General features: G+C 40.1%; 1 long non-coding RNA gene across 1 annotated transcript; it reads right to left on the reverse strand.

The window, feature by feature from the left end:
- Positions 1-3,064: 3,064 nt before the first annotated feature.
- LOC308646842 lies at positions 3,065-8,249 on the reverse strand. Its single transcript, XR_014021497.1, has 2 exons — positions 8,090-8,249; positions 3,065-3,398 (listed from the first exon to the last, which is right to left on the reverse strand). It is a non-coding gene; the product is annotated as an uncharacterized lncRNA (long non-coding RNA).
- Between the last annotated feature and the right edge of the window lie 798 nt (positions 8,250-9,047).

The raw sequence follows: 9,047 nt of genomic DNA on the forward strand, positions 1-9,047 counted from the left end.
TGAGAGAGGGAGTGTCCAGTTTCTGTCTGTGATAACTAATAAGGCAAACCTAGGCAGTTATGGGAAGGGGGGAGGGCTAGCTTTTCTGGGATGCAACTGTCTTTTCAACTCTATTTCTTCCCAGGCTATTTCCAAGGGACCTGGACTTAGAGTTGAGGGTTACAGGAGTTTTGCCTTGGAGTAAGAAAGCCTGTCCTGTGACTTCGGTTTCAGTCAATAGTGATTGATCCACATGCTCATATTGCTACACAGCATCACTAAGAGTCAAGCACAGTGCTGAGGAGTTTTGCATTATTTAAACAATTTAGTAGCTTCAGTAGGTATTCTGGGGGTGAAAGTGTGGGGGGTGGGGTAAGGTGCAGGGACAGGGTGAATATCCCTTGCTCCAGAGGCCTCATTTAGATTGGCTATTGTTCTCTAAGCTTTCAACCACCATACCCCTGCAGGTCTGGGGGCATGAATGTTTTAGTCAGCTTTTTTTTTTTTTGCTATGACAAAAATAAGTGACAAGAACAACTTAGAGGAGGAAAAGTTCATCTTAGCTGCTGTATCAGAGGTTTAATCCACAATGAGAAACTTCATAGCTCTGGGCTGGAGTGAGGCAGAACATAATGGTGTAAGGGTGTAGAGGAAAGTGGCTGGGGACATGACATTCAGGAAGCAGGGTAAGATAGCACTCTGCTCACCGGGGACAAAATATGGACTCCAAAGGCATACTGTTACCGCTGTTGACCAGTGACGAGTCCTTGCTTCCCCAATGTTGAAAAATAACACCAGAGAAGCACGCCGAGGCAAGGTCAGAGTGGAAAATTACAAATTTATTAAAGGACAGCAGAAAAGACTTCTGGAGGAAGAAGGGGACCCAAGAGATGGAATTCGTGGAAGCGCGGTTGTCTCTCCATTTTATAGTTTTCGGTGATGGGAAGGCCTGAGGGGTGGGACACAGGTGGGCCAAAGAAGTAATCTGGGCAGGAAGGACTTCATTAACATTTCTTTGGGATGGGCTATCTTCAAATCTGCTGGGGCTATTCATTAACATTTCTTTGGGATGGACTTTGGGCCTCGAGCTTTTCTTGGGACTTCATTAACATTTCAAGAGTTGCTCAACTTCTCCGGAAATTTATTCTCAACATGGCCTCCATTTTAGATTTCACTCGATATTAGACTCGATTTACCTAACTATACTGACTGCCTAATTTTAAATCTGGCTTCAATACCACCAGTAAACCTATTTCTTCCAGCAATGCCCTATCTGCCTACAATTACTGCCCACAATACTAAACAAAGGCTAACAGGGATTTGCTTGAGGTTCTTTTTCTGCTTAGCTTCTGCCTCTGTGAAACTTTCTTAACCCCCAACTGCTTCCCTGTGAACTCCAATTTCTCTTCATTCTCAGCAAGGTGGGATCTGTGTTTAATCCCCTACACACACCATTAGCAAAATATTTCCAAGCAAAAAGATTGAGCAACCATAGAGTTAACTTCACTTATTTCTTCATCCTTAGGAATAATAGTTTTGTACTCTCTGGTATTCATTGTTTGAAAACAATTCTTTCGTGTGTTTTGCCCGAACTTCTAGTTCTTTGTAGTGGGACAACCATGACCCTTGTTACTCCATCAGGGTCAGAAACAAAAGTTGTCTTGTAATTTTAGAAAAAGTCTTTAAAATTACTTTATTGAGGTATAGTTGCAATATAATAAGCTGCATAATGCATTTTGATAAGTTTTGATTATCACTAACACATGCTGATGAAACCATAATAATTAAACATACCTCTCATTTTCAAAAGCTTCCTTATACATCTTTTTGATCTACTTTATGTCCCATAGCTTTGTTTGCATTTTCTTGAATTTAATGAAACTTGAACCATATGAATGCACTCATTTTTATCTGGCCTTTTGAGCTCACCATGCTTATTTTGAGATTCCTCCCAATTGTTGCCAGTATTGACAGCTCAATTGATGAGTAACACTCCACCCTGTATGGATGAACCACAATTTGGTGTCATGCATTCACCTGGAAGTGAACATTTGGGTTACTTTCAGTTTAAGGTTCTTTCCAATGAAACGGTTCTGAATTTGTGTGTAAGTCTTTTGTGTGCCCATATGCTTTTATTTTTCTTGGGTAAATGAGAGTGAAATAATGGACTTGTATGGCAGGTATATGTTTAACTTTTCTTTTTTTCTGGAGGGAGAAGGTGCTGGGGATTGAACCCAGGGCCTCATACATGCTAAGCACATATTCACCCACCAAACTACATCCCTAGCCCCAATGTTTACCTTTTTTCTGTTGCTCAGGATGGCCTTAAACTTCTGGGTTCCAGTAATTCTTCTGCCTCAACCTCCCAAGTAGTTGAGATTATAGGCATGAGACACTATTTAACTTTTAAAGAAACTGCTAAATTGTTTTCCAAAGTAGTCGTGTCATTTTATATTCACATCAGCAATGTAAGAAAGTTCCAGTTGTTTAACATTTTAACTGACACTTGGTTATTATTGAACTTTTTTTTTTAGCTATTCTGGTAGGTTATATTTTGTTGTGGATCTAGTTTGTATTTCACTAAAGACTGAAGATGCAGATCATCTTTTCATATGCATATTTGTCACACGTTGGCCATTTTTTGTTTTTCCTTCATATTAATTTTAAGAGTTCATTGTATGCTGATATAAAGCATTTTCAAACAAACATGTTTCAAATTTTTCTTTCAGTTCATAGTTTGCCTTTTCAGTTTCTTAACTGAGCATAAACATTATAATTTCTGTGTGTATGTGCGTGTGTAGTGCTGGGGATTGAACCCAGGACCTTGTATATGCCAGGCAACGCTCTACCCAATCCCAACATTTTATTGATCTTTATATCCAACTCCACCATGCGGCCAGCGCAATGGTTTCATTAATGAGGCTCTTGGCATAAAAGTTAACTAGTGAGATCGAAATAAAACACACAGACTCAGTTACCTTATTCTATGACCAGGTCCGAGATGGCTTCCCTCTCTGGCTCCCACCTTGAACCACCAGTAGGGCAGCAAGGATTACTCAGGGCTAGCAGGAGAGAGAGAGAGAGAGAGAGCACGCCAGGGAGTAGCCTTTTATTGGGGAACAAGAAATTCAGGGGAGAATTCCATCCAATGAAGGTTGAGGGGGGCCGCACTCCAAGGTCAGGGTCAGTGATTGGGCCCCCTGGGTCAGTGGTCAGTTACACCCCCACACGGACGGGTTCTCTCATCAGGAGAGGGCCGGGAAAGCTCCGACACAGCCAGAGCGCCTCAGACCCAAACCGGGAGTCGCCCAGTCACGTGTGAGAATGGCTCCCCACATATCCCCCCTTTCTTTTCTTAAAAATGAAGCGGCGGTTCACTCTCTGGAGTTTCTGTTTTCTTGTACCGAAGACTCACCATCCTATGATTACAACACAAAAGAGAATTAACAGCAAAGAGAATAATCCAATAATGTACCAGGCTGAGTGTTTAAGAATATTTCCAGGGTTGAATCCATTCAACTCCTTTAATATTTGGTTAGCCAAAGAAGAAGGATCCAAAAAATCAGCTCTATTATTTTGAATGTCTTGGATATGGTGATGAAGTTCCAGAATATCCAAGCTATTATTACTATTTTGCCAAATCCCTAACAAATGGTTTTTAACCTTCTCCCAATCCCAGAGAGAAGCATTGTACTTGGCAGCTGTAACACACACATACTTATAATTAGCATGGCATTTAAGCCTTTCTTTAAATTTTAAGGCTGAAAGTTCATTACCTATGTCTATAACAGTCGCCTCTAAGGCGTTTAATTTAGTTTCAATCCTTTCATCAATATTTACTTGATTACACAGAGCTTTGGAAGTATTTTGAGCTAAATTATTAAGAAATTTTGTGTGCTGAATATTCTGAGACAATGTCAGAGATGCAGAGACAGTGGAGGCAATAAAAGAGACTAGCGCCAAAACACCAACAATTATAAGTCCAATAGCACGTTTAGGTCTTGCTAACTGGGCATGAATTTGCTGTAAGACTTGTAAACCAGCATCAGCATACCATGGCTCTGAAATATTTGCAGGTAATAAAACGAAAGAGGGCTGATGAAGTATCAGCACTCCTTTTCCTCCATTATACCTAGTAATACAATTGGTTAAGTTACATTTATTACAAGTAACAATATATCTGTCATCTATCCATTTAACTTTTACATTTCCAATAATTAAAACATAAGGAGATTGGACACAGGCTCTTAAGCCATAGCAAGATCCCTCTTTACAGTTCTTGCCGACAAATTTTGGTGAAGGCTTATCTGTAAAATGTAAGAATTCTGAGGCAGCAATTAAACGCCAAACATCCTTTTGAACACCACCTTCACTATAAGTCAAAATATTACTAACAAATCCCGCAGGTGTCATAGCAGAATTTCTTGAAATTGTCTCTTATCAATTTTTGGAGACCAGTCTAAAATATACCCACTATCTGTAGATACCTTATGTTGTACAGGAAAGGTATTTACACAATCCATCCATCTAGGAAAGGTGCCAATCTCAATTGTAGAACTATTTAGACAGTGGGGTATTGGTGGAGGTTTTGCAGAAATGACTGGCTTGTTATGGGAAAGTCCCATCTTAATTACTGATTTAGTATAAGGTTTTAAGTCCCCATAAATAGAATTATTTGTCAGTCTAGGTCTACCAATCGCTGTCTTTTCTTCAAATGATACTTTCAGACAGCCAGCATGTTTATCGTGTGACCAACACAAAGGTAATTGGGCACTGTAGCCAGAATAATTAAATCTAGTCACATGATTGGGAGTAATATGAGTATCTGTAAATCCTCCCATCATGAATGAGTCATTAGTAAATACTGGAATAGATTCTCCAGTCCACACAGCTGGGTGTACCAGGGGTGGATCTGGGAAATATGTCCAGTAAGTGTCTACTTGATTCCCCTTTACCTGACAGCCCAGCAGGGCAATTACTGTTGCTACCATCATCACTGGGGTCCTGTTCTTTCCTAGGCGTCGAAGTATTCGGGAAGCCTGGGTTGTTAGCTTCTTGATGTCTTCCCATGAAATCAGCTTTTTGGCTGGTTCAATCTGGTCTTTTTTATCCTTTTCCGATATCTCCTCCTTCTGGATAGGGACTCCTCTGGGTCGATCCTCAGTCGCTTGAATCTGGGTTCTATCTCTTCCATGTCTGATAGCACGTTCAGGCACCCAAATAGGATGAAAAGCACTTTCTTGGAAAATACAAGCATGACCTCTGCCCCACATAATCACTGGATCTGGACCTTTCCACTGACTGGTCTGTAAATCTTTCCACAAAACTCTGCCTAAAAGGCCTGTTACTGAGGGAGACATTTGCCTCTCAGCAGCAGTGTGACCTTCTGCGTCACAGTTTAAAAAATTTAAAACAAACAAGGCATGATTAAGGCTATTTTGGGGAGTCACAACCCTATTCCCCCCCTTTAATTTTTGTAATTGAAGCTTAATAGATAAATGAGCTCATTCCACAATGGCTTGACCTTGGGGGTTATAAGGAATTCCTGTTTTATGATTAATTTTAAACTCTTGGCAAAATTGTTGAAAAGAAGAGCTTACGTAAGCTGGAGCATTATCTGTTTTAATCTGCATAGTGCACCCTAAAACAGAAAAAGCTGCTAGGCAATGAGAAATTACATGTTGAGTATTTTCCTTAGTACGTGCTGTGGCAAAAATAAATCTAGAATAAGTGTCCACTATGACATGCACATAACATTGCTTACCAAATTGAGGAATATGAGTTACATCCATTTGCCATATTTGATTTGGTTTTAATCCACAGGGATTTACCCCTGATGGCAGAGATGGAGTGTGAATAACACACTTAGGGCATTGGCTTACAATTTGACGAACTTGTTCTCTGGTAATACTAAATTTTTTACGTAAGCTAGAAGCATTTTGATGATGCAAGGAATGGGAAGCTAGTGCACAGTCATATGAAGACATCTGTTGACAAAAAGCTACTAATTTATCAATTTTGTCATTACCTGAAACTAAGGGTCCTGGAAGATTAGTATGAGCTCGTATATGTCCTATGAAACATGGGTACTTTCGCATTAGCACTGTCTTTGGTAAATTATGAAATAATTCAAATAACTCCTGTGATGAAGTATACCCAATAACTGAAGTTTCAATATTTTTGGTAACTCCAACTGTACATAAGCTGTCAGAATAAATATTAATAGGCTCATTTGAAAAGTAATTTAAGGCACAAATCAGAGCTTGAAGCTCTGCTCTTTAGGCAGAAGTATAAGAAGTTTGTATTACCTCTGTGTGAACACGACTATAAAAACCTGCTTTACCTGAGTTAGAACCATCCGTGAACACCGATAAAGCTTCATCTATAGGATGTGCACACACAATCTTTGGAAAAATAAGTGACGTTAATGATGCAAATTGTATAATCTTATCACGAGGATAATGGCTATCTATCTGGCCAGGAAAATCAGCAAAAGCTTACTGCCATGAGCTAGAAGTTTGAAAAAGCCAATTAGTCTGTTGAACAGAAAATGGAATAATTATGATATCAGGCTCAGATCCAATTAATCGTAAAATCCTAGTTCTACCTTTAATTACTAATTGAGCTATAGAATCATGAAAAGGAATTAATGTTTTTTGAGGGGAGTGGGATAAATAAATCCACTCGATAACTCCTAATCTTTGCCATATGGCTCCTGTTGGGGTATGCTCAGTTGGAAATATTAATAAATACACTATTTCTTTAGGATCAACTCTAGTAAGCTGTGCATTTTTAATTGCATGTTCAACTCTCCTCAAAGCCGTTCTAGCCTCTAAGGTCAGCTGACGTGGAGAGGTTGGAGAGGGATTTCCTTGTAATATCTGAAATAACGGACTTAACTCAGAAGTAGTTAGTTTTAAGGATGGCTTCAGCCAAACAATATCTCTTAAAAGTCTTGAAAATCATTAGGGGTTTGTACGGAAACTTTGTTCGGCTCCAGTAAAATTAAAGATGGCGGCCCCCATGGTCGGCGCGATGACGTCACGTTGCACGACCACCTACTTCCTCATTCTCAGCCTGGGGGAGGGCTGACCGGAAGTTTGTGTTCCGGCTAGGCAGAAATGATGACAAGAAGGCGGGCTCATCCGCATCTTGATCTGCCACGTGGGGTTGAGTCCTGCAATATCTATTATCACCAGTAGATAGAGCCCTGAACTTAAAATTGCGCATGCGACACTCCCGCGCAAAATGATTACTTCTCCCGCAAACGGAACATTTCCCGCGGGGTTTTCGTACTAATTCCTGTGGCCTCAAGGTTTCCTTTAGTGCCGCAGCTAGGGCTACTGTCTGCAAATGGGTAGAGTCTATGTCAGAACATAAGCGGATAAACTCAGAAACTGTCCCTTTTTTACGGTGCGGCCTGAGAATGTCTTGACAATACTTATTTGCGTTTTCAAATGCCAATTGTTTAACAATAAACTCACTTGCCCCCGGTTCTCCGATCGACCTGTTTGCAGCCTGGTATAATCGGGCTACAAAATCTGAGTACAGTTCACTGGCACCCTGCCTGATTTTGGTAAGAACTAAATTGGATTGGTCTTTAGAGACAATCTGCCTCCAGGCACGTTTTGCACAATCAGTTATTTGATTGTATACTACAAATTCATAATTTAACTGTCTTTCTAAATCAGTAAATTCACCTGTTCCTAGAAACATTTCTACTGGCATTTCTATATTCTGTCTTTTGTTCTTTTCTGCCTGTTCAGTACAAAAATCAGTCCAATAAGTTCGCCAGAGCAAGAAATCTCCCCCGCTCAGACAGGATCTAGCTAAAGAAATCCAATCGCTAGGAGGAAGGGGCTGTAAGCAAATATTTTCTATCAGGCTCTGTACAAAAGGCGAATTCGGACCATACGTCTCACATGCACTTTTTAGTTCCTCAATGGTTTTAAATGGGATTACAGCATGAACTCTAACTCTCTGATCTTGCTCATTTACTTGCTCAAAAACTGGAAAAAGTTGAAAACCGCTAGTATCCTCCCCCGATTCTTGAGCCTTCTTAATACCTCGCTGGACTGGGGTAAGAAAAGTCATTGTTAATCCAGCGTACCTGTTAAATTTTGTCCTTTTAGCAGGTACTGGCCGAATTCGAATAGCCTAGGCAGGCGGTGTTAAACGCATCCTGTTAAAATTTCTCTGTAAGTACTGAATTTCAATGTCTGATTCTTCTCCCTCAGACTGCGAGTCATGGTCAGACTCTGTGCTGTTGCCATTTTGAAATTGGGCTTCTAAACCACGTGGCGGAGAAGAACTCTGAGCCCCTCTAGGAATCTCTTCCAGATTTTCCTTTCCAGGAAGATCCTCTACCTCTTCTGGAGGACTTTCTAGGACTTCGGAGGTTTCTCCTCTATGATGCTGCTCTCTATAATCTCCCTGCGGGCTAGCCTGATCCTGCAAGTTTAAATTCACATTTTTAACCTTTGGTTTGGCCCCTAGCGCCTTTGTTTTAAAATGGCTTAAGGGAAAGGGAATTAACTTAGCCTCAGGTGGATTTTCCATTTGAATAGACCTAACAGCTCTCTGAATGCCTTTTAACAGGTCTTCAGGGGGCCATAAACTCTGGCCCATATATTCAAAAAGACAAATTTCTAGAGCCTTCCAAATTTTCTGAATATTTTCTATGCCTCCAGATAATTCATTAGAAAGACAAACTTCTTGTAACTTCCTTCCTAATTTCTCCCAAGTAAGTAAATTTGGAGACTCTTTTTCACAAAACCAAGGACAATATTCACCTACAATCTTTAAGAATTATAATAACTGAGTTTTCTTTATCTGTTTTCCTTTCTGATTAATTATACTGTCTAAAATAGTCAGATACATTTCCTTATCCGTAGAAGTTGAATTTCCCATTTTAATTAATTTAACGTCTCTTTCCTTCAATATCTCCAGGTACTTTTGTGACCTAAATTGTCACCACTTCTTTTATCTTTATCTTTATAGCGCGCTCCCACTCAATCTAGCTAATCTAGAATGCCCCCCTCATGGGTGCCAATTCCACCATGCGGCCA

This window comes from Spermophilus citellus, assembly GCF_964194105.1.
Source record: "Spermophilus citellus genome assembly, chromosome: 4".
NCBI classification, from domain to species: Eukaryota; Metazoa; Chordata; class Mammalia; order Rodentia; family Sciuridae; genus Spermophilus; species Spermophilus citellus.